This window comes from Acomys minous (genome assembly GCF_964271855.1).
Source record: "Acomys minous genome assembly, chromosome: 11".
In the NCBI taxonomy this organism is placed as follows: domain Eukaryota; kingdom Metazoa; phylum Chordata; class Mammalia; order Rodentia; family Muridae; genus Acomys; species Acomys minous.
Genome location: NC_140492.1, coordinates 57,578,377 through 57,605,893, shown reverse-complemented (window position 1 = coordinate 57,605,893; position 27,517 = coordinate 57,578,377). Strand labels below are relative to the sequence as shown.

The following is a 27,517-nucleotide window of genomic DNA, read 5'->3' as shown; positions in this document are numbered from 1 at the left end:
AGCACAGTGGTATTGGGCACTCGAACGGTTCGGTGTAGCCACTCTGGAGCCGGCCCAGAGCCAGGGCTTTCATTCGAACTCCTGGCCTCCTTAGAGTTCCTTCTATTACTTCTTTGCCAAGCTTCCTGCCAGCTGTGCCTTCAAACCCTTCCCTGTGCGTCCTGTTCTTCCTTCTAAGGGCTCTACTCCATACCCCAAACCAGCCCCACGGATACCCCTCAGACTCAAGTGTGGTGTTATTTGCTTCTCACCCACTCTCACTGGGGTCTAGGTGACATTTGGGAACAATACAAGAAGTGACCTCCCTTCTGTCTCAGTCACACGACATTTCTCATCCTCACCCCCTCCCTGGAGCCATAAGCCTAAAACAGGCTATAATAACACAAGGAAGAATGGGGCTTTGCTCTCAGGCATTTGCCTGGCCCCTGGGGACCCGGGAGTGGGATGGGAAGAGAGAAGAGGAGCAATGCCTTATTTAGGAGCAAACAGTACTGGACTCTGTGCTTAAGTGACCCACACTTCCCTACTGCAGGGGTGGGGTGCACAACAATAGAGCAGGGAGAGATCCTGGAGGGCAGGAAGAGGCCCCTGAGGTGGCTCACTCTTCACCTAGGAGTTTTTCTCCCTTCCTCCCTTCCCTCTAGCCTCACATCCATGAGGATCCCTTGGGTTTGTACTATGCTCATAGAATGAAGCTCAGAGCCTCCAGCTTCGAAAGCCAGCTGCATACAGAGCCAGCAAGAAGGCAGAGGTCCAGCCTGCCAGCCTCTTGTCCTCCAAGGTTCATCCCAAACGTCTATTCAGAAGGAATTCCTATACTGTCCTTGAGGAATTCAACTTTCGTCTATGAAGGGACCTGGACCGTTTACAGTGGCCATCTAGGCATCACCATCATCTATATCAACAAATGTAGCAGCATCTTAGCAGCATGCGCACCCAGGTGGCGGCATCAGCGGCATCATCATCATCATCATCATCATCGTCATCGTCGTCGTCATCATCATCATCATCCTAACAGCACGCCCACCCAGGCAGCAGCAGCAGCATCTATAGCAGCATGCCCAGCCGGTTTATATTTGTTCTAGGGGAACCCTTCTGCTGGAGGGAGGGCAGGGATCATCATATAAGTAGGAGATTAACTATCTGACTGGAGCAAAACCGTAGCTACTAATGGGGCTTGAATGTCAGAACGTTGGGGCTGAGGGCCTGGCTCACAAGCATGGGGACCTGAGTTTGGATGCCCAGTGTCCATGTGAGAAGCCAGCTATGGTGATACATTCCTGTAATCCTAGAGCCAAGAGGCAGAGACAAGAAGATCCTGGGGGCTTGCTGGCCAGCCTGGCTAGCCGACTGGCAAGCCTAAGTGCAGTTAAGAGGCCCTGTCTCAGAAAATAAGGTGAAGAATGATAAAGAAAGATGGCTGACCTTGACCTGCTCTCTGTCTCTCTCTCTCTCTGTCTCTCTCTCTCTCTCTAACCCCCACACACTCACCCCCACACACTCACCCCCACACCCACACATGCTCACCAGACTGAGTCTGACTGGCAGTTGGCATCACCTCTATCTAAAAAGCAGGGAGGCTGTGCTGAGCACATCCCACAGGCAGGCAAGGGGGGTCTGCAGGGACAGGAGGACAGGGAAAGAGAGAAGAAATCATGGCCGTTGGGTCATCTTCTTCACCAAGTGAGGCACACAGCCTCTTCCCCTACTTTCCTGGAGCTATCTCCCCAGAAACAGTCAGTGAAGGTTACTGTGGGAAGTAACAGCTCATGTCAGGATGTGAAAGTACGCGCATGCGCTGTCCCCAGCTGGCATGCCAGCACGGGCAAGCCCTGAGATGCCTAGACCTTAGTTAGGCTATGCATGAAAGTTACCTCAGGAGCTCATGAAATGCAGACTCCTAGGCTGTCTCCCCCTCAACCAAGCCCCAACCACAGATTATAATCTGTGGCTGAAGTCCAAAGATGTGAATTTTAAGAGGGACACACCAATCCACACCCCCGCCCCCCACCCCCGGTTCTATTATGAAAAGTAGGTCTCTAGAACACTGAGAGACACTGGCTGGGGGGTTTTCTACAGACACCATGCTGAATTTGAATCCAGGCCTCTGGTGTGAATCCCAGACGCCTTAAGACCTCACAACACTGTGCACACTTAGCTTGGGGATATGCTCACGCTTGGCAGTAGTTAGGCAGTGACCTACACCCCTGATCCCTGAGGTGATCTATATTTATAATCCCATCCTGCTGTCTGGACTTTAGAACTCTCTGTAATAAGTATTTGAGCAACGTACTGTGTACCATGGACGCACAGCTGCAGTCTGTTGTTCTACTTTAGTTTTTTTTTTTTCATTCCCTGGTGACAGCCCAATATATTACTGATTCCTTCTCTCACTGATGAACTCTTTCCAGGCAGTTGAGGCAGAGCAGAGGAGCCTGAAGTTATGGTTGTAAACAGCTGGTAATTTATAAGCCAACTGTTTCCTAGGGCAAGTTACAAGCCCTACAGGGTAGGGGAGAGGGGTAGGATTTGCAAGGGCTGGGCAAGAGGGAGAAAGAGCCAGGCTGTGTGTCTATAGTTTAAGATCAAGCGATGGGGATGTTGCTTGCCCAGTATTCAGGAAGTCCTGGGACCCTTCCCTAGCACAGCAAAACAAGCAAGCCACCGCCACAAGGAAGAAATCAGTTCCCAAAACCAAGATCCAGAGTGTGCAGAAAAGTGACACTAGATGGCAGTGCTGTTCCCAAAAGCCGCCCAGTCTTCACACACAGGAGGCTAGTGAGAGGTCCAAAGGGCAGTTTCTTCAGCACACACCTAAACTGATAGCCGCAGTCAAGCTATAGACCCAGCCACGGCAATCCGGCAATCCTTACGGTTCAAACACAGGATGAAGGTCCATGCACACCTCACCTCCATGGCTCGATCAAAAAGATTTACCACACCTGGTCTTACCCCACTGCAAGACTAGAAACGCAGAGGGTCCGCCAGGGGATGAGGTTGGGACAAATGCATAAGCCGTATTGGGGAGCTGACCCCCAAACAGTTCTTTCCAATCTCCTCCCAGAGCACCGGAGAGGTGTCCGACTGCCTAGGGGAACCCAGCTCACACTTGAGCAGTACTGCAGAGGAATTAGTCAAGAGCAGAGAGGTCGACGAGAGATCTTGGCACATTCAGAGTGTGTACGTGTGATTCGTTCATGGTTCCAGGTTTGAGTCATAGTTTCTTGAGTGTGATGACTCACACCTAATGGAAGTTAGTCTCACAGAGCACACAGCTCCTTAACCAACAAACCCAATCCCCCCTCACTGACGCTGTCATATTTCTCAGACACGTTTGTGTGTGCACGATGTATGCAGAGGTCAGAGGGCAACCCAGTGAAGTTGGGTCTCCCCTGCCATGTGGGGAGCGAAGTCAGCTTGTCAGGCTTGTGTGGCAAAGACCTTCACCTGCTGAGCCATTTCTACCCTGACACACCTGTCTCTCTCTGCCCAGACATACCTTTGCCATCTCTGACTGGTCCTGTGTGTCTTGTCCCTCTTGTAGGCCCAGGGAGGCTCAGGTTCCTGGCTTTTGTTTTTTGGTTTTTTTTTTTTCTTCCTTTCTGTGTTATTAGGATTGGAGTGTGCCTCTCTGCTCTGCTCCACGCTCTCTTTGCTGCTTCATTTCCTGGCCCTCCCCAACAACTGTTCCCCACCCCCCTACTCCCCCCCATCCCCCCGCCCCAAACCACATCTGGAAAGTTCCCACTCTCTCCAAAAGCTAATTAAATCTCTGGTCTCAGGAATATGAGTCTGCTTTATTGTTTATGTTGTAGAAAAATTTGCAAGTGGCATCCATGCTTTTTCTTCCCTGTGACCTAAAGACTATTTTAACACTGTCCTTGGCAGATTGTTTGGTATTTATTCTGTATTTCTTTGTATATTTGTTTTCTCCTTTTCTGTTTTAGGCCTATAGAATGAATGTCCCTTGCATTTGGTGTCACCGTCAGTGTTTCTTTTCAGAGATGACCCCTTTGAGTTCTCTGACGTTCCTTCTCCTCTGACAGCTTTGTTTCCTATGGTGTGTCGGATGCTGCACACAGCTTGCCCTTACCTTATTTTCTTCTCTGGACTCAGTAACCGCTGTGATGTAGAGAACCTGCTTTGCAAGCCACCCACCTCTTCTTGCTTGCCCAACAACTCTGTCTTTTGCTCACGGAATCCCTCTGCTGGTAGGGCCAGTCTAAGCACAGGCAGGGACCGCTGAGGCCCCATCTCTTCTCTATCTCTTCCACACAGATGTATTTTTCAGCTAGCTTTGCTTGTCAGCTCCTGAGCATAGACAGCTTTACCCCTCGCAATCCGAGCCCACCCCCTCCTCCTTTTCACGGCCCTGCACTCATCAGCTACCAGCTCCCTCTCCCTTCTGCACTACGTGGCTTCTCCACAGATATCACATAGTCTCAGCCTCCCCTCCCGACCCACAAAAGGACAACCCAGTCATCAGTTCCTTCTCTCCCCTCAGACAATCTTGAGGAAAACAGCTCTGCTGGGCCAACCCTGTTCTACCCACCACAGTGTGAACTCTGCCCGTCTCCCTTGGCATGCTGCTGATTTTTCGAAGTGGCCTGCTGCTTACCCCCCCTACCCCCACTATGCAGCATGCTCGGGTCGACTCTCTCCGACTACAATGTTCCTAATGATGAGGCATTCTCTGTTGTCCTCAGGGGTGTTCAGGGAGGATGTCCATCCCTCCCTCCCTGTGGCTTTCCACAAAAGTCTCTGGTGACTCCTTAGGCCTCAAGAAGCCCTATGACCCTCTATTATCTGAGATACACACACACACACACACATACACACACATATATATACACACATGCATATATCATTTGTATATACATATATATTTATCTGCTATGTATGCTAAACTTTTAGTTAAACTCTATTCAGGAGTCTAAGTAGGGAAGTGTTGGGGGTTCAACTAATAGCACAGGGCCTTGGCATGAAGTCCGGTGTGTTTTCTTCACTCTTTCTTTTTTTTTCTAATCTCAAATCCTCACTTCTAGAATCTTCTCATTTTATTCCTATTACCAGTTAGTTCTGGCTGGCCTCTCACCCCTCATTCTTGGTCTCCTGGATCTGGAGTTCCATATGGTTGCCAGCTGCTGTGGGGGTGCTGGGAATTGAACCCAGGTCCTCTGGAAGAGCAGTCAGTGCTCTTAACCACTGAGCCACCTCTCCAGCCCTTCTGCTAAAACCTTTTGATGCTGTCTCCCTGCATTTCCTTAGCCGGCCAGCTGTGAGCTCAGTCCCCACCTAAAGCCCTTGGCCACACCTTCTCACCCTCTCCTTGCTGGACATATCTGGTGAGTTCTGTTCCCATGGTGACCACTCCCAGCTAGACATGGCTTCCTCTACCTTCTGCAGCCTGCCTGTCTGGACCTTCCCTGCCCAGCTGCCAGCCTGGCCTTCTCTCCAGAGCTTCTCCTCATGCAGGGACACCTTGGAGGCACCTTTGGAAGCTCATCTGCATATAAGGGGATGAGGAGAGAGACTGGATTCGATTAATGGGCACAAGTTATGAAAGAGGATATAAGCTGGACATTTTTTCCTAGTTCTAATTCTGTTGTGGAGGTATTTTGGTTTTGGTAGTGGATAAGTGCATAAAATATATTTGATACTGAAAATGTAAATTAAGTGCAAAGCTTTACTAAGTTTAAAAGAATTTTTAAAAATGGCTGCTTTTGCTTAGATCTGTTTTTGCTTGCTTAGCATTTGGAGGTGAAACGAAGCCTCCTTCTTAACAAACAGTGTGAAGCCGGGGTGGGGAGGGTGGGGAAGGAGAGGGTGGCAGTGGTCCCAGCACTTGGGAGGCAGAGGCAGGTAGATCTCTAAGTTCAAGGCCAGCTGGTCTACAGAATGGATTCCAGGACAGCCAGGGCAACACAGAGAAACCCTGTCTTGATGAACCAAATGTACTGGGTTGCCCTGGGGAGCTCCTGTGCTATGGGGCATGAACACAGTTGTTTCCAGCCCTGGGGAGCTCCTGTGCTATGGGACATGAACACCGTTGTTTCCAGCCCCGGGGAGCTCCTGTGCTATGGGGCATGAACAGTTGTTTCCTGATGGTCCTCAGTGGTACCAAAGAGCAAGGGCTGTGCTCTGCCTCCATTCCTATTATCGCCGATTCAGGGCCACAGTATCTCTGCTTCCGTGTGTCCCCCAACTCTCCTCAGGCAGCATAGCCTTATGGTTAAGGGCCCTTATCAGCTGTGTGGCCAGGGCAAGTAACTCAAACCTCTCTGTCTCAGTTCCCTCATCTGCAGACCGGAGGTAACAACAGTACTAAGTGCATAAGCTGTTTAGAAAATTAATTGTGATCGTAATTGTAAAGTACCCTGGATAGTGCTGTTGGCAATACTGGCTCTTACAGTCACCTAAAGACTAAGTTCTGGCCATGCATGGTAGAACACTCCTTTAATCCTAACACTCAGGAAGCAGAGGCAGGTGGATTACTGGGAGTCTAAGTTCTAGGTTAGGAGGGTTATATAGTAAGACACTGTCTCAAAAAAGAATTCTGGAAGTAAATGTTCATTGTAGTAAATTTGAGAGAAAAGGAATAGAGAAAAAAATGACAAAAAAAGAAACAAACTTTTTTTTTTTCAAGACAGGGTTTCTCTTTGTAGCCTTGGCTGTCCTGAACTCGTTTTGTAGACCAGGCTGGCATTGAACTCACAGGGATCTACCTGCCTCTGCCTCCTGGGTGCTGGAATTAAAGGCATGTGCCATCACGCCCAGCAGAAATAAACTTTCATGACATGCTGTTTGAGAACAGACTTGCCAACTGTATGCATATTTTATATGCACATAAATAATTATGTAAATGAGTTAATTTTTTCCCCCTGACTCAGTCAGATTAGAAGAACCTGCCCTGACATTACTGTCTTGAACGTGACTTGGTGACTTGGACGCATTTAAATGTTTCCCATGTGAGCGCACAAAGGATTGGTAGGACTCAGAAGCCCTTTAGGGAAAGTGAACTCCTCAGGCCTCTTCATGTGCATCTGTCCCCATGTGAAGATGCCCCTGTCTCTTAGGAGCCTGGTCCTTGCTACCCTAACCGTATACTAACTGAGGATGACTCCTGACAGCCTCACAAAGGATGGGGGAGGACAGTGCTAGGCTGGCATGGAAGACAGAGTTCACACAACTTCATGTCTACATAGGGTGTCTGGGGGTGGGGGGAGGGAGCCAGAGCTGCTCCTGACCCCCCGTGAGTTGGAGCATGTCTTCTTGGCAAGGTTTCAAGGGCACCCAAGTCCCAGCGGGCCACTCTTTCCCACAGGCGCCAGGCTTCCTCCTGAACACCTGGATCCCAGCAGCAGAGGGCAGAAGCGTTCACTTAGGCAGTGACTTTACCAGAAGTGCCAGCAACAAGTCCCTTTCAATGGCACATGAATGAGACCAGCACTGAAGTGAACCGCTTCTGTGGCTTTAAGCGCGAAGATGCATGCACCAGCAATCTTCCCAGAGAGGAGGATTTTTACAGCAATAACATAAAAAAAAAATCCCCTTAAAACTAAAACATAAAAAATCTACTAAGAGAATAGTGAAGCCATTATGATACATCCAGTAAGTGAATGATAAATTAGGCAGCCATGAAATTATTTACTTGTTTATTTATTTATTTATTTTTGTTTTTTTAAAGACAGAGCTTTTCTGTGTAGCCTTGGATGTCCTGGAACTTGCTCTATAGACCAGGCTGCCCTTAAACTCACAGCTATCCTCCTGCCTCTGCCTCTCAAGTGCTGGGATTGCAGGCGTGTGCTACCACTGCCTAGCTCCAACCATTAGGTTTTAAAATTTTTTATTTTATTTTATGTGTGTGAGCGTTTTGCTTAGGTGTCTGTTTGTATCACGCACATCCTGGACCTGGAGTTATGGAGACTGAAGCGCCTCGTAGATGCTGGGAATTCTGGGTTCTCAGCAATAATAAGTGCTCTCAATTGGTGAGCCGTATCTCCAGCCAAAAGCAAATGTGAAGGTTTGACTTATCTGTTTGTTTATGAGACATGGTCTCACTGTGTAGCTCTGGCTGGTCTGGAATTTGCTATGTAGACCTGGCTGGCTGTGAACTCACAGAGATCTGTCTGTCTCTGTCTCCTGAGGGCTGGGATGAAAGGCTCAAGTCACCACACTAGGCTCGGCCATCAGATTCTTATAAAGCTTTGGAATAGCATCAAACCTGTTATCTTGCCAAGTGTGGTGGTGCACGTCTTTAATTGCAGCACTCGGAAGGCAGAAGCAGGTGGATAGCTGTGAGTTTGAGTCCAGCCTGGTCTACAAAGCGAGTCAACGACAGCCAAAGACTACAAGAGAAACCTTGTCTCAAGGAACCAAAAACCAACCAACCAAACAACCAAACAAACAAAAAAACAAACCTGTATCTTACATAAAGTACAAACAAACCAAGAGCAGTATGTGAGGTTGCATATGTAGTTGTGTGGAGAGCACCATTATTCATAGGAACAGATGAAAATACTAACCTCGGCTTGGCAGAGCACAGCCCTAGGGTAATTCCCCATCTGTTTCCTCATTTCCAGTCCTTCCCAGGGTTACCTACCTACCTGTCAGCTTTATAGCGAAAGTAACAGTAACACCAACAATACCAGCCTTGAAAACAAATCAACAAACGTAACTAGGAGGAAGAGCCACAGCTATTCCAAGAAGGCATGCCAGTCAGGGAAGAAGGGGGAGCGGACAGACAGGTCCACCAGGGAAGCTTTGGAAAACCACTACGTGGCCGACGATGGCGCCACATGGTGGTTTCAGAACGCCTGCCTCTAAACCCACGAGCCTGCAATCCTGGGAAACTCAGATGAACTCTCTGGAAATTAAGTCACTTTGCAATTTATTGCTGTGGTTTATCTTGATTATGCTGTCTGAAGCAAATGTGAAAAGCAGCATTAGGAATTAGGACTATTATCACACAGCTCTGGGGTTTCTCCAATTGGCATGGCAGTCCAGGCAGCTGCCAGGCCCAATTAAGAGTCAACGTCTCTGTGTGCTCGCACTGGCACACCGAGGCGGAAGGAGCTCTTTCATCTCGTTATTTTCTACAGGGCTTCAGGGGCTCCCCAGCCTTGGAGGCTTCATGGACTTCATAGTAATTAATAGTTGGGAGAACCTGGGCAGAGGAATTGGGAGGCCTCAGAGCTGGCCCAGGGCTCCTCGTACGTGACACTGAATGTATCCTTTCCCTCCTGCATACCTGAATCCTCATTCTTAGGAGAAGGAACTGGACTCGAGGCCCTACTAGCTTTAGCATCCTGTGAGTAGACTTATTCTGTATTCATGGCGGAAAACATTCCTCCTTAATTACCTTGAGCACTTTTCAGTAGTGTGTTGTCTGTTGTTCGTCACTTACACTTGCATCAGAATATAAGACCAAGTGGACTAGAAGTAGCTGTGCTTAGCTGTGTCCATCTCCCGGGTCTAGAGCAGTGCCTGGCACGCCGTGGGTACTCGATAAATACCTACTGGGCACACGAGTGAACGTGCCCCATGACTGCTGCCTGCCTAGTGCTCCCACTGGCTGCCTATCGGTTTCTACCACTGTCTCCCCCACCAGAGCACATCACAATGACACCTGCCAGACAATAGCCCTGTTCTTTTATTTATTTATTTAATTTATTCAGATTTCATCTAAATTGTCACTCCATCCCTTGTATCCTCCCGCTGTGCCCTCCCTCCTGCTATCATCCTGTTCCCCTCCCCTCTGGCTGTGACTGGGGGGGGGACCTCCTCCCTCACTATATAGTTCCTGTAGAAAACATCCGGTATACCTCATTCATATAATTGGACATCCAGCTTCAGATCACTGGGCTTTAGAAAAGATGACTAGAGGGTGAAAGAGGTAAATAAGGAAGACCTGGAACTCAGACGAAGCCACGTACAAGCAGGACACACTGCAGCATGGTTACTGCCTTGGAGAGTTAAAAGAGGGTATAGTATCCATGAAAACATAAAGCAAAGCAAACAAAAAACAACAGCAATAAAGCAAACTGCTCCAAACTGAGGGAGCTTAAGACTATCATGGCTGAAATGAAGCATTCCATAGCGTGCTGGAATTCTGATCGTGCCAAGGCTATTTTCTGAGACGGTAGAACAAGAACATGAAGGATGGAAAGTGAGAGAAAATATAAGAAAATCAGAGAAACAATCAAACATGTTATAGAGGGACAGATGGAAAGGAATAAAGTATAAAGAAAATTTCCCAGAACTGAAAAGCCAAGATTGCTAAATTGATATGATGTTTCAAGAGGCTGGTACAAAGGATTAAAAACAAAAGAGAACAAAACAAAACCGTCCTGGAGCACAGCATTAGGAAATATTTAATAAAAGCCTGTTCCAAAGCCTTTGGGGAGCCCGAGAAGGACGAAGAGTCAGTAAGACACAAGACAAGAGCTCCAGTGGCAGCAGATTGCAAAGGCAGCATTAAAGCAGAGAGAATGGATTATTCTCCCAAAATCGGGAGGGACAATTGTCCTCTTCCTGGAGCGCTGCTCCCCCCACCCCATCAGGGTAACAGCTTCCAGAGGCACTTTCAAAGCCCCATAGCCCCATATGCCCCCGTGCCCCACCCACAAATGTTTAAAACAAAACAAAACAAAAAACCAGCTGCTATGTTTACTACTTGCTAGCTTTTAAATTTTTTGTTTCTTTCCTTTCTCTCTGTCTCTCTCTCTCTCTTGGTTTTTTTTTTTTTTTAAAAGACAGGGATTCTCTGTGTAGCCCTGGCTGTCTTGGAACTTGCTCTGTAGACCAGGCTAGCCTCAAATTCACAAAGATCTACCTGCCTCTGCCTCCTGAGTGCTGGGATTAAAGGTGTACACCACCACTGCCTGGCTTATTTTCTACCTTAAAAAAAAAAAAGAGATGTATTTATTATTTTTATATGCACATACTGCTGGTTCTTTATCTCTGCCCCTCCCTAGGCTTTGGAGAACACAGATCTGAAAGTCTTTAGCATGGGTGTCATAGGCAGCAGCTGTGGTTCCCCATTTCTCTTTGTAGTTCTTTGCCTCTGAAGAGCCCACACAAGTTATCAGCAAAAATAGGGCCAGGAGAGCCAAGCAGCCAGAGCCTTAACCCATGGAGGTGACAGTCGTGCCAAGAAAGGATCCACCTCACCAAGCCTTGAGCTCGCCCAAGGCTGTTTACACTGTGGCCTTGATGGTGCTTGCAACACAGAAAAGAGAGAAAGTCTAGGAAAACTTTAGCTGACCTCTAGAGAACGAAACAGAGGTGGCTGGGAGAAACCTGAGATTTAGAGGGAAGGAGGAAAGTTGTGAGTTTCTCCGACTGCCTCCAGACAGCCCCGCAAAGTGTCTGCTGTTATAGGACACTAGGAAGTTGAACATCTGAGGAAACCAGGCTAAAGACCGAAAGCAATTGCTTTCACAGTGTGAACTGTGATCAAGCCTCAGTTCACATGTAGGCTCACAAAGTGACCCTTTCTAATCACCACCTCCCTTCCTGCTCCACTCTGCCTGGCTACCTCGACAGTCACAAGCCCTCTGGACACTGCTGGCTACTGCTCCCTACCCTGCACATCTGTACAAGGCATCTTCCCCCTTGTCCTTACTATTTGGAACTTTTTTGCAAGAAGAGCAAATGCACTTTGGCCACTAGAGGGCAGCAACAGGTAGGAGTCAGCAAAGGAAACCACCAATTTGCTCATCGGAGAGCAGGCTCTTAAGAGATTCCTCCTGCATACCTCCAGTCCAGGCAAAAGCCACAAGGGGGCCACTGTGTACCTCAGTTGGTGTGTGGCAGGCGCTCACTGTTTCTTGGAAGGAATTTCTAATTAGGAAATGTGCAACCAGAAACTGGGGCAAGTTGTGGGGTCCGATCATAACCCTAGCAAGCACAATCCTGACTTCCCAGTTCTCGCCTGTGTGCACATGCATTACACTGCTCACCAGGCGTTTTTTTCCCTCCTCCTCCTCTTTCCTTCAAGTCCCACTATGGCTTATCCTAGATTAACTACCTGACCACCCAGATCTCAAAATACTTTTGGTCAAACTAGTTGGGATGCTTCTACCTGGTCTGACAAGCACTGTAAATTACTAAAATGTTTTCTTCTGTCTGCTGCTGGTCAGCCCCGTGCCAATCTTAGTTCTTGCTGCCAACTTAAGTTTCTCAGCTCTCCCTCTCCCTTTCCCCGTCTCTCTCCTTCCCTCCCTCCCTCCCCACTCTCATTTTTTTTTTTTTTTTAAAAAGACAGGGTTTATCTGTATAGCCTTGGCGACCAGGCTGGCCTTGAACTCCCAGTGATCCAAACTCATAGCGATCCTCCTGCCTCTGCCTCCCCAGTGCCAGGGTTAAAGGCATGTGCCCCCATGCCCGGTGTGCAGGTATCTCTTTATGGGCCACCATCTCCACTCGTTTCAGAATGTCCAGCCACCTGACACCTGGCCCAGGTCTGTCAGTGCATCCTGGCGTTCTGGACTTGCTCACACTTCCCACTTGTTCAGCTTCTCCCTGTCCAAATCTTCTCTCCACCTGGTCCCTGGATGACGTCTTGAATATGTCCTGGTCATTTCTGCCCCTGGACGTGTTGATGGCAACATTCTAACTGAGATAGTTTCTCACTCTTCTCCACTCTCAGAGGCCACAGCTCCTGTGTCCTCACACCTCACACATCCTTTGACAGACATCTTTACAGGGGGACTCCCCATCCTGACCTAATGTTGGCATTCCCATAGAAAATCTTACGACATGGGACATGCCCCACATTTTAGGTGATTTGTGTATGTCTGTATACTATGAAGCTCTATTTTCTGGCCTAGTTGTTGAAGTATCTTTTTGTTTTGTTTTGTTTTTGTTTGTTCAAGATAGGGTTTGTCTGTGTAACAGAGCCCTGGCTGTCCTACACTTGCTATGTAGACCAGGCTGGACTCGAACTCACAGAGATCCACATGCTTCTGCTTCCCAAGTGCTGGAATTAAAGGTATAAACCACCACCTTTAGCTTTCTAAGGTGCATAATTAATTTGATCTATTTTCTCTTTTTTTCTACAATACTGTTTCAACAATGGCACATCCTTTAGCTCCATGGTTTGTTATCATTAAAAAGAACTGTATGTGTGTGTGTGTGTGTGTGTGTGTGTGTGTACATGCACGTCTGAGTATGTGCTTGTGTATATGCATGTATTGCCTTTTTGAGCTTTTCTTGCTATAAAGTAAACCAGTATTTCTACCCCACAAACAATGTATCTGCCGGTGGTGCTAGAGATGGCTACAGGAGTTGGTCAGGCTAAGAGCCTGCAAGACAACATGGTGATTGAGAATCTGGGTTAGAACTTAGCAACTCTGGGTCTGAACCAAAGCCTATTACAGACTGGCTGTATAATCTGGGAAATGCTAGGGGTATGTGTGTGGTTTTTCTCTGAGATTCAGTTCCTCACCAAATATGCCCCAAATGTAACTGGTGCACAGGAACAGTGGAGGCACACTGACTGGCTGAGTCTCCGAGGCTGCATGGGATGTTCCCTCTAGATGGCCAAGTCCCTAGTCCTGCTGAGTAGGTCAGTGGTGTTGAGCAGCCATGGTTAAAAACTGTGGGATTCTGCTGTCCCTTCCTTCTGGCTGTGTAGTGACATGGTGGTGGCGGCAGTGGTTAGATATTATAGAAGAAAATTAAGCTGTAGGTCTCAGCAGAACATTCAAGCTAAACTTAAGATTTAACAGCTTTGGCAATGGGTAAAGTCAGGAGTGCACCCCCTCCAAGAACCAGGGATGGGGGTTTTATCCGCTTTGAAGTATGAGTCAATTATATCAAATAGGGCTTAAGAGCAGACATATCATTTTGCGGAAAGCAGAGAAAAATTAATTCCAACATAATTACATTTTAATATTCTTTTCTTTCCCGTGCTGCTTCCCTGGATCTTGAGGTGCAGTGGCTGGAGTGGGCCAGCTTGCCTTGACACATGTCCTTGGTGGGATGGTACGTCAGGAAGAAGGATTTGGTGATAGAAATCTAAGGCTCTGGGAGCATCCTCAACTGTGGCCGCGAGTTCCCCTGTGGCAGTTCTTAGGCGGAGAACATATTCTCTTCTATCTTTGGGGAAAGTCAGAAACCAGGGGAGAGACCTGGGAGGGAGGGAGACCCGGGAACTGCACCTTTGGGGATGCTCTGGGCCTCTTTTCAGCATCTGGGATGCAGAAGAAACTCTTAGTCAGGGATGGCCAGTACCTCTAGTATCATATCAGTGAGTAAAGGAGTGCCTCAGCGGAGCCCAGAGATGGCAAACAAGAGAAAGCATGTCTACCATGGGCACCACTGTGGTAGAGTCTTTCAGAGAGCTCAGTCAGGGTGAGAGGAGGGGCACGTGGCACCAAGCCTTGGTCAGATCCCAGACCTATCTTTAATGGTATGGGTGAGCAGGGACTAATGACACATCCATGATAAGGATGGGGCCATCTTTGAAGCAGGCGTAGCTCTGCTTTCTATCTCAGCCTCTACAGGAAACTCAGCCCAGGGGATGCAGGAGGACAGAGGTTCTCATCCACTGGGCTTTTTAGCACATTCTTGTGTCTGTGTGACATCCTGACACTTCTGCATGGCTATAGATGAGAGCTACATGCAGACTTCCCCTCTTTTCAATATCAGCCACGTGGCTTAAGTAAAGAAAGGTGTTCCACACAGCAGAGCAGTGGGAAAAGCATAGCAAGCAAATTGGGATTCATTCCCTCAGCATAAAACTACTACATGTCTGCCACCAAGGTCATTGAGTTTCCCAGGGCCTAACCAAGGAGTGGGAAGGAACCCCAGTATTTGCAGAGTCTTAGCGTTCATAGTTAAGAAAGAGTGAGAAATGAAAAGTTAATTGCCATGATAGAACAGATAGGATTCCTGGGCAATACATAGCCATCAGGTTTTGGGTTATATAACTATGTGTAGGCACCATCCCAGTGTCACATACTCTGAAATATAGCAAGGCCATAAAGAAAATGCTCAGATCTGCACCCACCCCCACCTCCGCCCATGTATCCGTCCAACCTCTTCCATCGCTCTACCACCTGCCTCTCTGAGCTTAATGTTTGTACTGGAAACTTGCCAACTACACACCCAGGCGCACAATGGCCAGTCCCTTGTCCAGTGGCCCTTTCTGCCTGGAGCACCCTTCTCCCCAGTGCCTGCCTATGAGGCTGTCTTGTTACTTTACGTTTGAGTTCAGTTTCCTTACTACTAGACTAATTATCTCATGTGTCTGTTGAACACGTGGGTATAGAAAGCTTGTGATGTGATAGGCTCTCCTACAGGAGGTGAGGATTCAGCACCAGAGGCAAACACTTCTGCCCATCTGGAATTTGCATCGAATGGAAGTGGTCAGAAAAGCTAAACAAATGACAGTGATGAGTGCTGAAGGGGAAAATAGCAAAATAGGGATGGGGGCACTGTTGGTGTCTGAGCGCATGTGGGCACTGTGCTTGCACGTGATGACTTGTGGGACTTGTCAAAACATAGGGCTGCAGAACTGCCTCTGCCCTATGTGTTTCCATGCACATCACAGGTGCCTTCATGACAATGATACAAGCTCGGTCCTTGTTACAGCTCACATCTGGGATGCCTCCACAGGTTCCTGTTTGTGCACTTGGTCTCCAGCTGGTGGCATGGTTTTGGGGGTTGCGGAACCTTTGGGACTTGGGGCTTTGGGAAAGGGTGAAGGTAGGCCATTGGGTAGGCATTTGAGGTCTGCACTCACTGCTGGTCCAGCTCTCTGCTTCCTGGTCCAGCCTTCACGGAAGGAACTCTGACCTACTCTCCTGCCATCAGAGCCTCTCTACCATGTCTTCCCTGACAGGATGGAACATACTCCCTGAAGCTGTGAGTCAGAATAAACCGTTTACCCTTTAAGTTGTTTCTGTCACATATTTTGTTGTAGCAATGAGAAGTTGCTGCTGTAGACCCTGTATGACAGCATTTAACATAAGCTTAGGTGACAGTAATATATTATTATAGTTTAGGTGCAGCATGCACATTATGCTACTTATTAAGTTTATATTATATTATCTATCACATCGTAATATTCATTAGAATATTACCTAGAGTACCTAGAGTATCTTTTTTTCTTTTTCTTATTTTGCAGGGGGGAGGGAGTTGTAGGATCTTACGATGTAGTCCTGGATGGCCTGGAACTTGCTATGTAGTCTAGCCTAGCTTCCAATTCACAGAAGTCTGGCTGCCTCTGCCTCTGCCTCTGCCTCCTGAGAGCTGGGATTAAAGGTGTGAGCCACCATAGCTGTCTCACTGTCATTTTTAGCCAAGCTTAGGTACCTATTCTACAGTATATAAGGGCAGTATTCAATATAAGCTTCCTTGCTATGGCCACTTGTTCTCTGTAACTTGAACTGTGGTCCCTTGAGACTCCTCTACCTTCAAACCCACATATGCTCATTCAGTGTTTCCTGAATTGACAGAAAACTCACACAGAAGCCAGAACTGCCTGCGCCCAGGGTCTGTGCCCCCCAACCCCCCTGCCCCCCGGCTTTTTATTCCTTATCCTGTGCTCTTGTTTTACTCCTTTGCCTGCTACAGACAATTTCTCCATGTTCTCCTGAGATGACGCTGTCAGAAATTAATTTCCCTTCTACAAATTACTTCTGAATGAGAACTATCTTTAATCAAGTAATTAAAAAAAAAAAAAGAGTTTCTCTGTTATAGGAACTCATTTGCAGAGAAAATATAGCATCAAAGGTGCACTGCTCCCAACATTGTACCCTTCAACAGAGATCTTTATTTCTCTTTTCTCTTTTCACTCTCCCTCCCACCCCCTGCCCCCAGACAGAACCTATGTAGCTTGAACTCACTATGTCTTCCTGAGTTCAAGTCTCCCAAGTGCTAAGACCACAGGCACGAACCATCACCACCAGCCCAATGGCTGGCAGAGTTGTTTCTCCTCCACTTTAGTTGCGCTTAGCACCTGTTCCTGGTGAGAAGATGGTGGCTGTGCTGATATGGGACTTCTGAGGCTACAAGATGGGGACATACACTTGCTCCTTGCTCTCTTGTGTCACTTGCTTTGAGGGAAGTCAACTGTTACGTCACAAGGACACTCTGACAGCTCTACAGAGTCCACGGGGCGAGGAACAGTCTAGCAACAAGAACCCAGTAAATGAGCAGTGAACTTCGAGCCGGCAGGGATGGAGCTCTGCCGCCATGTTCAGCCCACCCTCAAGAGCAATCCCACACCAGAACCGCTAGCCGCGTGCCCTGAATTTCTGACCCACAGAACGGCCAGACAACGCTTCTTCATTCAGTTCTCTACGTTTTGAGGGACCGTGTGTGAGTGAGTGCTGCATGGCCCGCTGCAGATGCTGAGGAAGTTGACCGACTGCCTTTCTTCTCAAATGGAGGGGACCCGGCTCAGGAGAGTAAGCCTGGCAGCTCAGACACCACTGCTGTCTAATGCACTAGAGGAACAACGTGGCTAGGGCAGCCATGTAGAAAGCAACAACAGTAAGCCCCACCCTTGTGCTGTTTCTGCACGCTTGGACAACAGGGTGCGAGCTTTGGCTGGGAGGTGATGTTCGACGTGTAAGAGCTACCAAAGCACACAGAGGAGGGGCGCAGAGGAGGTAATATCCTCGTCATGGGTACGATGCTTTCAGCTGTGGTGGCTTGGATGATAAGTGCTCCCCATACTCCCCAACTGGTAGTGCTGTTTGGGTAGGTGAAGTGTGACCTTGTGGCAGAAGTATGCCACTGGGGCTGCGGCGGGCTTTAAGGTTTCAAAAGGCTCGTGCCATTTCCAGTTTGCTTTCTGTCTCACGCTTTTAGTTTCAGATGTGAATTCTAAACTCTCGGCTTCTGACTCCAGCCACCATGCCTGCCACTTGCAAACATGCTATTCCTGTCATTATGGAATGACCTTATCCCCCTTGGGACTGTAAGCCCAAATAGACTCTTTCTTCTATAAGATGCGTTGATCATGTTGTATTATCACAGTAATAGAAATGTAACTAATACAGTAATTGACAAAAAGCTTTCATGTCTGCCATTTCGTTTAATTCTCTTAATACTCCACTTCCCAATTAGTAGGTCGAGGCACAAAGTGCTTGGGTGACTCATTCAAAGTCACACAGCCACTAAATTTCGGTGTTGAGGACTGAGCCGCAAATTCTCTGCTGTTAAGTTCTATTTTCCATTACTTTCTGGTCTCTCCCTGATGATTTGCTTACTCGACTCTATACAATTTAACAGGCAGGCTAAGGGCTTTGTGTGATATGGCCACAATTTTCCATATGAAAAGACCTGGTATGGCTTCAGGCAGCACCATTTATTGCCTAAGTCACAAGTACTTAGTACTCACGAGTGATTGGACCAGGGTGAGTGACAAATGATATGGTCTAGGGCACAAAGAGAGTTAGGCCAAGTGATTCCCACCTGCCAAGAATGTGAGGGAGGGGATATCAAGGGAATGATGCATTAACCTGAGGAGGACAGGGTTGCTATGGGAGACGAGAGAGGCCAGTGAGGCCACAGTGTGCCATAGCCAAGCTGGAGATTGTTAGGAGATCATAGAGGGTGAGCAGAGAAACAGGGTAAAGAGAAGGTCTGTGGAGAGTGCAGAGCCTGGGTGTGAGCCGGACAGGGCGACAGGGTGACAGGGTGACAGGGCGACAGGGTGACAGGGTGACAGGGTGACAGGACGGAGTGATGGCAGGAGGCTTCGTTCCATACCTTGTTCCATGCTAGCCTCGAACTTGCCATGTAATTAGGGATGGGTCTGAACTTCTAATTCTCCTGCCTTCAGCTTCTAGATGCTGAATACAGAGATGCCCACAATGTCTGGTTTATGCGGTGCTGAGAACCAAACCCAGGGCTTTGCGCATGCTACACAAGCACACTGTATCGACAGAGCTACACCCAACTCCATCATGAAAATTTCATTTCCTCCCCCAGTCACAGTTATGTCACTGTCAAACAAAAGGATTTACTGAAAGACGTTTATGGTAATTATGATTCGAAAGTGGTCTACACGCATGATTGATTTAGTCCCACATCCCACGTGCAGCTTGCCGTTGCTCTAGCCACTCCCATTAGACACACTGCAAGCACATTCCTATTTTATGTCTAAACCCTCTTAAACAACTCAAACCAGGACGCGTGGTTGGTTACTTTATGGACAGACCTAGGCCATTTGTCTAAAAGGGCCTCAGTGGGTGACTAAAAATAAAAGAGACTTCTCTGAATGGCTCATCTCTTATATCATTTACATGTAAAATACATGTAGAAGCATGCACACAGCCCACTCTTGTCAGCCTTTCTCGCTTAGTTCTTTCAAAAATGAGCTGGCGACTTAGTTTCCCTCTTGCAGGCTTTCCTGTAGAAAGGCCAGTGGCTCCACCTCCTCTATTTAATACCTCACAATATCTCCATCCCCTCCATCCTGGCCTAGATGCCAGCCTGCTGGGAGTTAGGCGCAGGGGACAGGGGGAGGGGAAGGCCAGGGGATGGTGAGCTGGGGGCAGTGGCCACAGAATTACCTTCCTTATCATCTAATGGATGCACAGAGCTTTAAAGCTTCCAGCCTTTCTTTCTCAGTTGGGGGGTGGGGAGGGTTGTAACTTCGAGGCCTGCCTCCCTCAGAGGACCCGGAAGTTTGGAGAGACACGCTAGCCTCCCCAGAAAGCACAGGTTGCCTAAGCATGGGGGGGAGGGGCTTGTGCTGCATTTTAATGTCCCCGCACGGGCTGGTAAGGACTTTTTTTCCTCTAAAACCATTTAAAACCATTTTTAGGATAATTTTGAGATCCCCATCTGACTGCCTCCTCTGATTCTTCTCGCTCTGGCAGATCACACGCCTCCAGTCACAGCCTTCTGGGCAGCCAGGAGCCCAGCATCACCGCCCCTGCTGTGACAGCGTGCAGGCTAAGTGGGGCTTGTCCTGAGGTAGATGGAGAACCTACGTCCCTCGCTGGCTGTGTCCGGACTGTTTTCTCACCTGTGAAACTAGACCATTGGGCACCCAAGAAAAAGTTTCCCAAACATCCTTCAGCTCCACTTCTGTGTTCTGAAACACAGCCTCCCCTGTAGAACCCTGTGTGGGGTGGGTGGGGTGGGGTGGGGTAGGGAGTGCCACGGACTCCGGGCTAGTGTGTGGGCTGTTCTGAACTCCGTGGCTTTGCTTCAGGAGTGTCATCCTGAAAGGCCTTCTGAGATTACACAATCTTCAACATGGCAAAGCTCCTCTCAAAGAAATGCAGGGACGGGCCTCGCCTCCTCCTGGCCCTACCAGACAGCATGGCTTAGTTCTTGTCTAAATTTCATTCTGGAAAAATTCCTTTACGGAAAGTCCTCGTGCCTACATTCAGTGTCCTTGTGTCCAAGGACACTCAGCATTGCTTTAAGAAAGCATCCCAAGTGTTGACGGACTGACTCACAACGTGCCTACATGTCCAGTTCCTCCGACTGCACTGCCCTACTCAGAGGTCAGACAGAGGTCATGTCTTGTTAACTACTAAAGTAAAGACTGAATAACAGCCCCTCTCTCTCCCCCACACATACACCCACCAGGTGTATTAAATGTTATCTTTCTTGGTGCCTGTCAAAGTCATGGAAAATCTTCCCACCCTGCTGCAGGAGACTGTGTGAGAAGGCACACACACTTAAAAAAAGATATTGTCTTATCTTCACGCTTGTCAAAGGCCAGAGAGTAAGCCAGGATGCTGACCCTCCAGCTTTGAAGACACACTCCCGCTGACACCTCAGCAAGGACTTGGAGCTTTCTCATCGCCTGCTGTTCCTGCTTTGACTCCTCATTCCCTTCCAAACACTGACTAAGGAGAAGCCTTTCATCAGTAGCAGTCTTGCCTGCTCCTCTCTGAGGAAGCAGCCGTCGCGGCGTGTGAGCAAGCTCATGCTGTCCTGCCCTTTGCTGCCTAGAGAGCAGGACCACAGCTCTGAGTGGGTCCATCACAGCTTGGAGGAGCCAATCTTCCCAGCTCTCCAACACATCTCCTGTATAGCCGCCTCCGCCTCAAAGCACACCTGCGCTTTGCTGACTTCCAAACTCACTCAGGATTTTCCCAGGTCCTTGCCTCTTACATGACCTTTCCTTATTGTGGAATAGGTTTGGCTGCCTCTACACCACACGGCTAGCACCTTCTGCAAACCCTTTCTTACCTCCAAGCTCAGCTCCAAGGCGGCCTTCCCTATAGACTCCTGCTCTACAGCTTTCCGTATATGCACCACTGCCACCAGCAGGCTGTGGCATTTCTCCCTCCCTCATGTCAATCGCAAGACCTAATCCTAAGAGCTATGGGTGACAGTTGGGTGACAGTGTCTTACGGAGGCATATGGGGAAGCTTGGGAATGCTTCTAAATTGTTATCACTATTATTACCTTTATACGTATGTACGTGTGTATGTATGTATGTACATTTGGTGTTTGGCCTACATGTATGTCTGAGAGGTAGTTAGATCTACTGGAACTTGAGTTATAGATAGTTGTGAGCCACCATGTAGGTTTTGGGAATTGAAGCCAGGTCCTCTGGAAGAGCAGCCAATGCTCTTATCGCTGAGCCATCTCTCCAGCCCCTGTTACTTTTCTTTTGATCAGGACAGAAAAATGAATCCAAAGGTAGTCTGGAGCCAAGGATCTTATCTTTTTGAGAAGAGGAAAGAGGGAAGGAACACCACGGAAGTAGCCAGGAGAGCACCAGGCAGCAGCGCCTGAGCCCAGACTGCCTCATCCTAAGGGCCCAGATGGATTGAACCAAACCAGGCTGTTCCACAGCAGTTTTGGAAAGCCAAGTTCTAGCTGGTCTAGGTAGAGCCTAGAACCTAAGAGAAAAAGAAAACTCCTAAAAAAAAAAAAAAAAAAAAAAAAAAGCAAGTCGGACTAAGAGGCTAATACAGTAAAAACTAAGTAACTTATTCTGACTCAGGTTCTGTGAGAATAGCTGTTTCCCCACAAATATGCATCGTTTTGTATATTTTAATGTCTATATTTTCAATGCTGTCAGACTGAACTTTGCTTCTACCTGCTCAGCGTTAACAGTCTTGTACCCAATATTAATTGGCATGGCATTTATTTATAGCTCTTGTCTTCACCTCTTCATCCAAAAACCTAGCTATGACATGTTCTTCCTTGATGAAAATTAGTTCTGTAGCCCATAACTTCCCACCACTTTTCTGTGTGAATGCAGCCTTGGAAACTGCTGTGCTGGCGGGTGGCACCTAGGGCTTCCAATGCTCATCTGCATAACTATGTGGACAGCCCCACACTGTTCCCAACCTGTTTTGTGGTGTGACCTGCCCAATGGTCCACTGTCCAAGGTCCCAGCTCTCCTCCAAGCCCACATCATGCATTTTCTTTCTTTTCTCTTTTTCTAGTCTTTTGAGACAATGTCCTACTGTGAAGCCCAGGCCTGGCTGGAATGTGTAATCTTTCCGCCTCTGTTTCCTACACTCTGGGGTCATAGGCATGTGCCACCACATCCACTTTTTTTCCTTTTGTGTTATTATCTCTTTTCTTTTTTAAAAAGTTGAAATAGTAGCATCTCCAATTTTTCTCCTCTTTTAATTCTTTAACTGGTGGAGAAAATAAGCTCTATCAACACCCTCTGTGGAAACACTGTGACTGTGCGTGGGCACTTGTGCCAGCCACAGTGTGCATGTGCGGGGGCTCAGAATGCAACCTGCTGGAGCCAGTTCTCCTCTTCCGCTCTGTGGGCCCCAGGCATCCAAGCTACACTGTCAGACGCGGCGGCCTGTGCCTTTACCCTCCCAGCCTTTGCCAAGACTTGTTGAAACTTTTTTTTCTTCAAAAAGTTCTACTTTGTTTTGTTTTTGGTGTGTGGTATGTGTACACTTGTACACATGCACACATAGGCACATGTGTGTGTGTGTGTATTGTGTGCACTTGCACACATGTGGAGGAGAGATGACAACCTTTGAGAGTCTGCTCTTCTTTTAGGGACTCAGCTCAGGTTGTCAAATGTGACAGAAGGCACGTTTACCCATGAGCCATCCCTCCAACCCACCATTAATTGTAGTTTATACCTAATGCCAAAATTTCTATTCCTGCTTTCTTTTGGCTAATACTGGCCAGGTGGGTCTTACTTATTTTCTATAATATCACTTAAGATTTATAGCTCTTTTACACAGTATATATCTACATTTTGAGCAAAAATAGCACTTAAATATTTATATTTTAATTAATTCTTGGGTCTATTTACATTTATTGTGATTTGTAATATACTTAGGCTTCTTTCTTCTTCTAGTATTGAAATTGTATACTTATATTTTCTCAACATAAAAATACATGCTTTTCTAACAAAACCTAAGATAATGCCTTCCCCCCCCTCCATCTTTCTCTGTATCTTGTGTGGTTCAGGTTGCTCTGAGCTTGATCTTCCTATCTCTTCAGTGCTGGGCTTACAGGTGTGAGACCAGGAATTGCTTCCTTTACTCTGTTCTTGAAGCAAACAAGAACCTCATCTTGTTCTACTTCCCTTTAAAGTTCTCCATTAATGAAAAGCTGTCCCCCATTTCAAGTGTGTATTTTTCCTTACCATTTGTACTAAATATTTAATAATATTTGCCCCCACATGTTAGTATCTGTTATACTCTGTATGTCATATACCTAATTCTTCCCTTTCATATTTAATTTACATTTTTAAAAGCAAGGACTTACAAGTGTTACAATTTCCAGGTTCTTTACTGTCTGAAAACAGCTTTATTTCACTTTCATTTTTAATTATAGAATTCTAAGTCATAAAGGGTTTACGTTAGTACACTGATACTCTCATTCCATCTCAGCCTCTGGGGTGGAAAGCACACACACACCCACACCACACATGTACACACACACAGTTATAATAAGTTTCTATTACTGTGCTTTCTTTCGCTAGTCTGGCTTACTCTTCTTCTGAGTAGTCCCCCATCTCAGGTATTGTACTTCTAGAAGTCTAACATTTGCCATTTTTCATATTTTTCAGTTTCTATAAAGCTTTTTGAATGTGCTTGGCGTGGTGGCACACGCCTTTAGTCTCAGCACTCAGGAGGCAGAGGCTGGTGGATCTCTGTGAGTTCGAGGCCAGCCTGGTCTACAGAGCAAGTCCAGGACAGTCAAGGCTACACAGAGAAACCCTGTCTCAAACCAGGCCCTGACAAAGGCTTTTTGAATGTATAAATGTCACCAAGAATTGTATCTATTCTATGTCCATGTCTTCTCATTTTAACTTCTTTGTCACTTCACAGTGTCAACGACTACTGCCCTCCTCACTACAGAACATAATTTTCCAGCTTCTTTGCATGCCTGATAGTTTTTGATAATGCTAGACATTGTGGATTTTGCTTATTTTACCAATACTTTTATATCCCTATGGCTATTCTTTTTCTTTCCCTGAGACAGGGCTTTCTGTGTAGCCCTGGGTGTCCTGGAACTCGCTTGGAGAAACACCTACCCCCGCCCCACAAATGCTGGGAGCAGACACGCTCAGCTCCCCCATGACTGTTCTTGAGTTGTGTTCTGTGGTTACATCTTTAAGTCTTGCAGAGAGAACGACAGCCGTCTTTGGCCCTGGGCTTGCTGCTCCTCACTGAGATGGCTTATACACTCTCACTGATGTCCCACGAGAGGCTTTTCTGTCAAGATGGGAACAGGGCTACACCTACTCCCTGTACCCAAACCTAGGAACGCAAAGCCGGAAGCTGGGCTGCCTTACAGGACTCACTTTGCCTAGCTTCCCAGCTCTCGTGCATCAGCCTGACATCCACTGTCTTGATCATCGTTTCTTATATCTTGTCCATTAAAAAGTTGCCTCGGGCAGGAAAATAAATCTGATCTTTGCTTCCCTATTTTGGTCAGAATTTGAAGTCCCATATCTTTCTCCTAGGCCACAGGTTCTCTTATTCCAACATGCTTACTCCATGATTCATGCAGTCTGTGCATCTACAGCCTGAGAGTCCTGATGCTCAAAGAAAGAGCTTTGGAATTGGAACTAAGTTTAGATTATGGATGATCAACTAATAACATTTGTACAAATATTCCAAAGTTAAACAAAACAAAACAAAACAAAACCCTCCAAACTTCTGGTGCCTAGTATTTGGATTAAGGATGCTCAATCTGTGTTCTGGCATTTCTTTACCTCCTGAGACTGCCAGTTGAGAAAGCGTTCTGCTCTCTCTACCTATCAGCCCCCCTTTCTCCACTTTCCTTCTTATGAATCAAAGATGTCACACAGCAATGCATTCACCAACTTCCTCAATTCCCGTCCCAAGTCTGTCGGCTCTGCCCAGTAGAATACGTGGTAGACACTCAATAGGCTTTATAATGAATGGATGAACCACAGGGAGAATGGGCACACAGTCAGCTAACTTCTGGTAACTTCATTTTAGAGCTAAGACATCTCCAAAATAGACTCTTTCATGATTCCTACGCATCTTGCATCAGTACAGTTAATATTTACAGTGCAGGCAGGTTATTGTTTATATAGAAATGTGATTTTTTTCACAATTTTACATTAATTAGGATATATATTTATTATATTTTCTCTGCAAAGGTGATGGGTTTATGAATCACAGCTAAGCTGGCAGAAAAAACAAACAAACAAAAAGCAGTGTTTCAACATGAAGGGAATTCAGAGACTAATCCCTATTTCCTATATTATAGGTGAAGAAGTAGATTTTGAGAAGACTGATTGTTCAGTTAAAATAGCCCCCAAAGCTTATACAGTTGGTCAGTGGCAGAGATAAGAACACATAAGTTGATGTGGCACCCCTATAGCCCAGATATTGTGATTCCTCCAAGAAGCCCAATATTTACCATCTTAATACTTCTATACAGATTTTTAATGTATAGAATATAATAAAAACTATATTTTTATGTCCATTTGTTAAATCTAACTCTTTGTCAATCCAGGGTCAATTCCGACCCCTTGTTCTCACTGGGCCACTATCTATCTGCATCTGCAGACATTCTGAGTGTGTTTCCCACCAGAAACTGTCCTGGCTTCCACAGTGACCCCAGAGTTAGTCAATAGTACTCATGTGATTTCTAGGACAAGGGCAGAGAATCATGCAGCATGGCTTATAATAGGCACAGCATGACGCTTAGCCATGTTCTTATACTGAGGAAAGCATCCTTGGAAATGTCAGTACCTTTGTTATGAGAGATTTAATAAGGTTACATTGATAGTGACGCAGCACCCGCCGTGTGGGATCTCATGCCACCAAACACTACAATTTATAAAACAGGTGATGTAACAAATACAGGCTGTACATAGAGAAGGCTCATCAGGACAGTATACTCCAGAAATTATTGCCCTAAATCTGAAAAAACTTTGACATGGACAAGAAGAATTTTCATTTTAGCTGGGCGGTGATGGCGCACGCCTTTAATCCCAGCACTTGGGAGGCAGAGGCAGGCGGATCTCTGTGAGTTTGAGGCCAGCCTGGTCTACAGAGTAAGTTCCAGGACAGCTAGAGCTGTTTCACAGAGAAACCCTGTCACAAAAAACAAAAACAAACAGAGGGGGGGGGGAGAGAGAATTTTCATTTTTACACTTCTCTATAGAAGTGGATTCACTATAAATAGAACCTGATATTCATAGACACAGCTTAGTAAAAACTAAGGTGAGACAAGAAACAGAAAATAATGAGAAACATGAATAATGGCATTCAACAAATACATTTGAAAATCACATGCACAAAACACACGTCAAATACAGACAAAACATACATATTAAGGTGGAGCCACAAAAGCCATTACTTGAAAATATAGCTGACTTGAACTGGTGAGGTGGTTATTCTGATGTTTGTAAGATACCTGTAGCTTTCTACCTCCTGGATCCCACTCCATTATTTTCCTGCCTTTCTCGTGACTGAGTAAGGACATAGGGTTAGTCCTGGTCATTAATGTTGCGCCATTTCCTTCTGAAACATTTAATAGTGGATACAGGAATCTTCAGAACCATCTTTCTGTCGAGGATGGTAACTGAGAACGTTATAACTGGATCCATTAGTAAAATTTCCTGACGGGTAATAAACAGAGCCCTCCATGTTGATATGAACACGTAGGGTTCATAAACATAGTGCTGACAGAAAACACATCCTTGTTCTAAATCAGTAAAAGAAACGAAGGGTTGTTTGTTACTACAGCATAACTTGATTCTTCCTGACAGATACATCTGCTCTTTCGCTCTTCTCTGCATGGAATTGTCTTTGGATGAGTATTGGTGGGAATTTAGGCACACTGACAGAGTAATGCAGAGTTAGGAGACAAAGGGGTTGAGGCCATGCTAAGATGAACAAAAATAAAGATGTGATTTTGGTTGACTTAGTAGATTTTATTATTATAGCATGCCTACTGCAATGCTTATTGCTGTGTTGTTGTTCTTTTTAAACATCCCAGGGATTGCTGCAATTACTCATCGTGATCCACTCTTGATGCCGGATGGACAGCGGAGGAAGAGAGATCACTCCAGCTCTTACACTTCTTAGGCGGACTCAAGAACTGTTCC

The 27,517-nt window shown here is 46.7% G+C and overlaps 1 protein-coding gene across 22 annotated transcripts in view; it reads right to left on the bottom strand.

Moving 5' to 3' along the window:
* KALRN (kalirin RhoGEF kinase) overlaps positions 1-27,517 on the bottom strand; it is a gene marked incomplete at its 3' end in the record, with an annotated part of 605,161 nt that overhangs the window by 138,103 nt on the left and 439,541 nt on the right. The window lies entirely within an intron of this gene.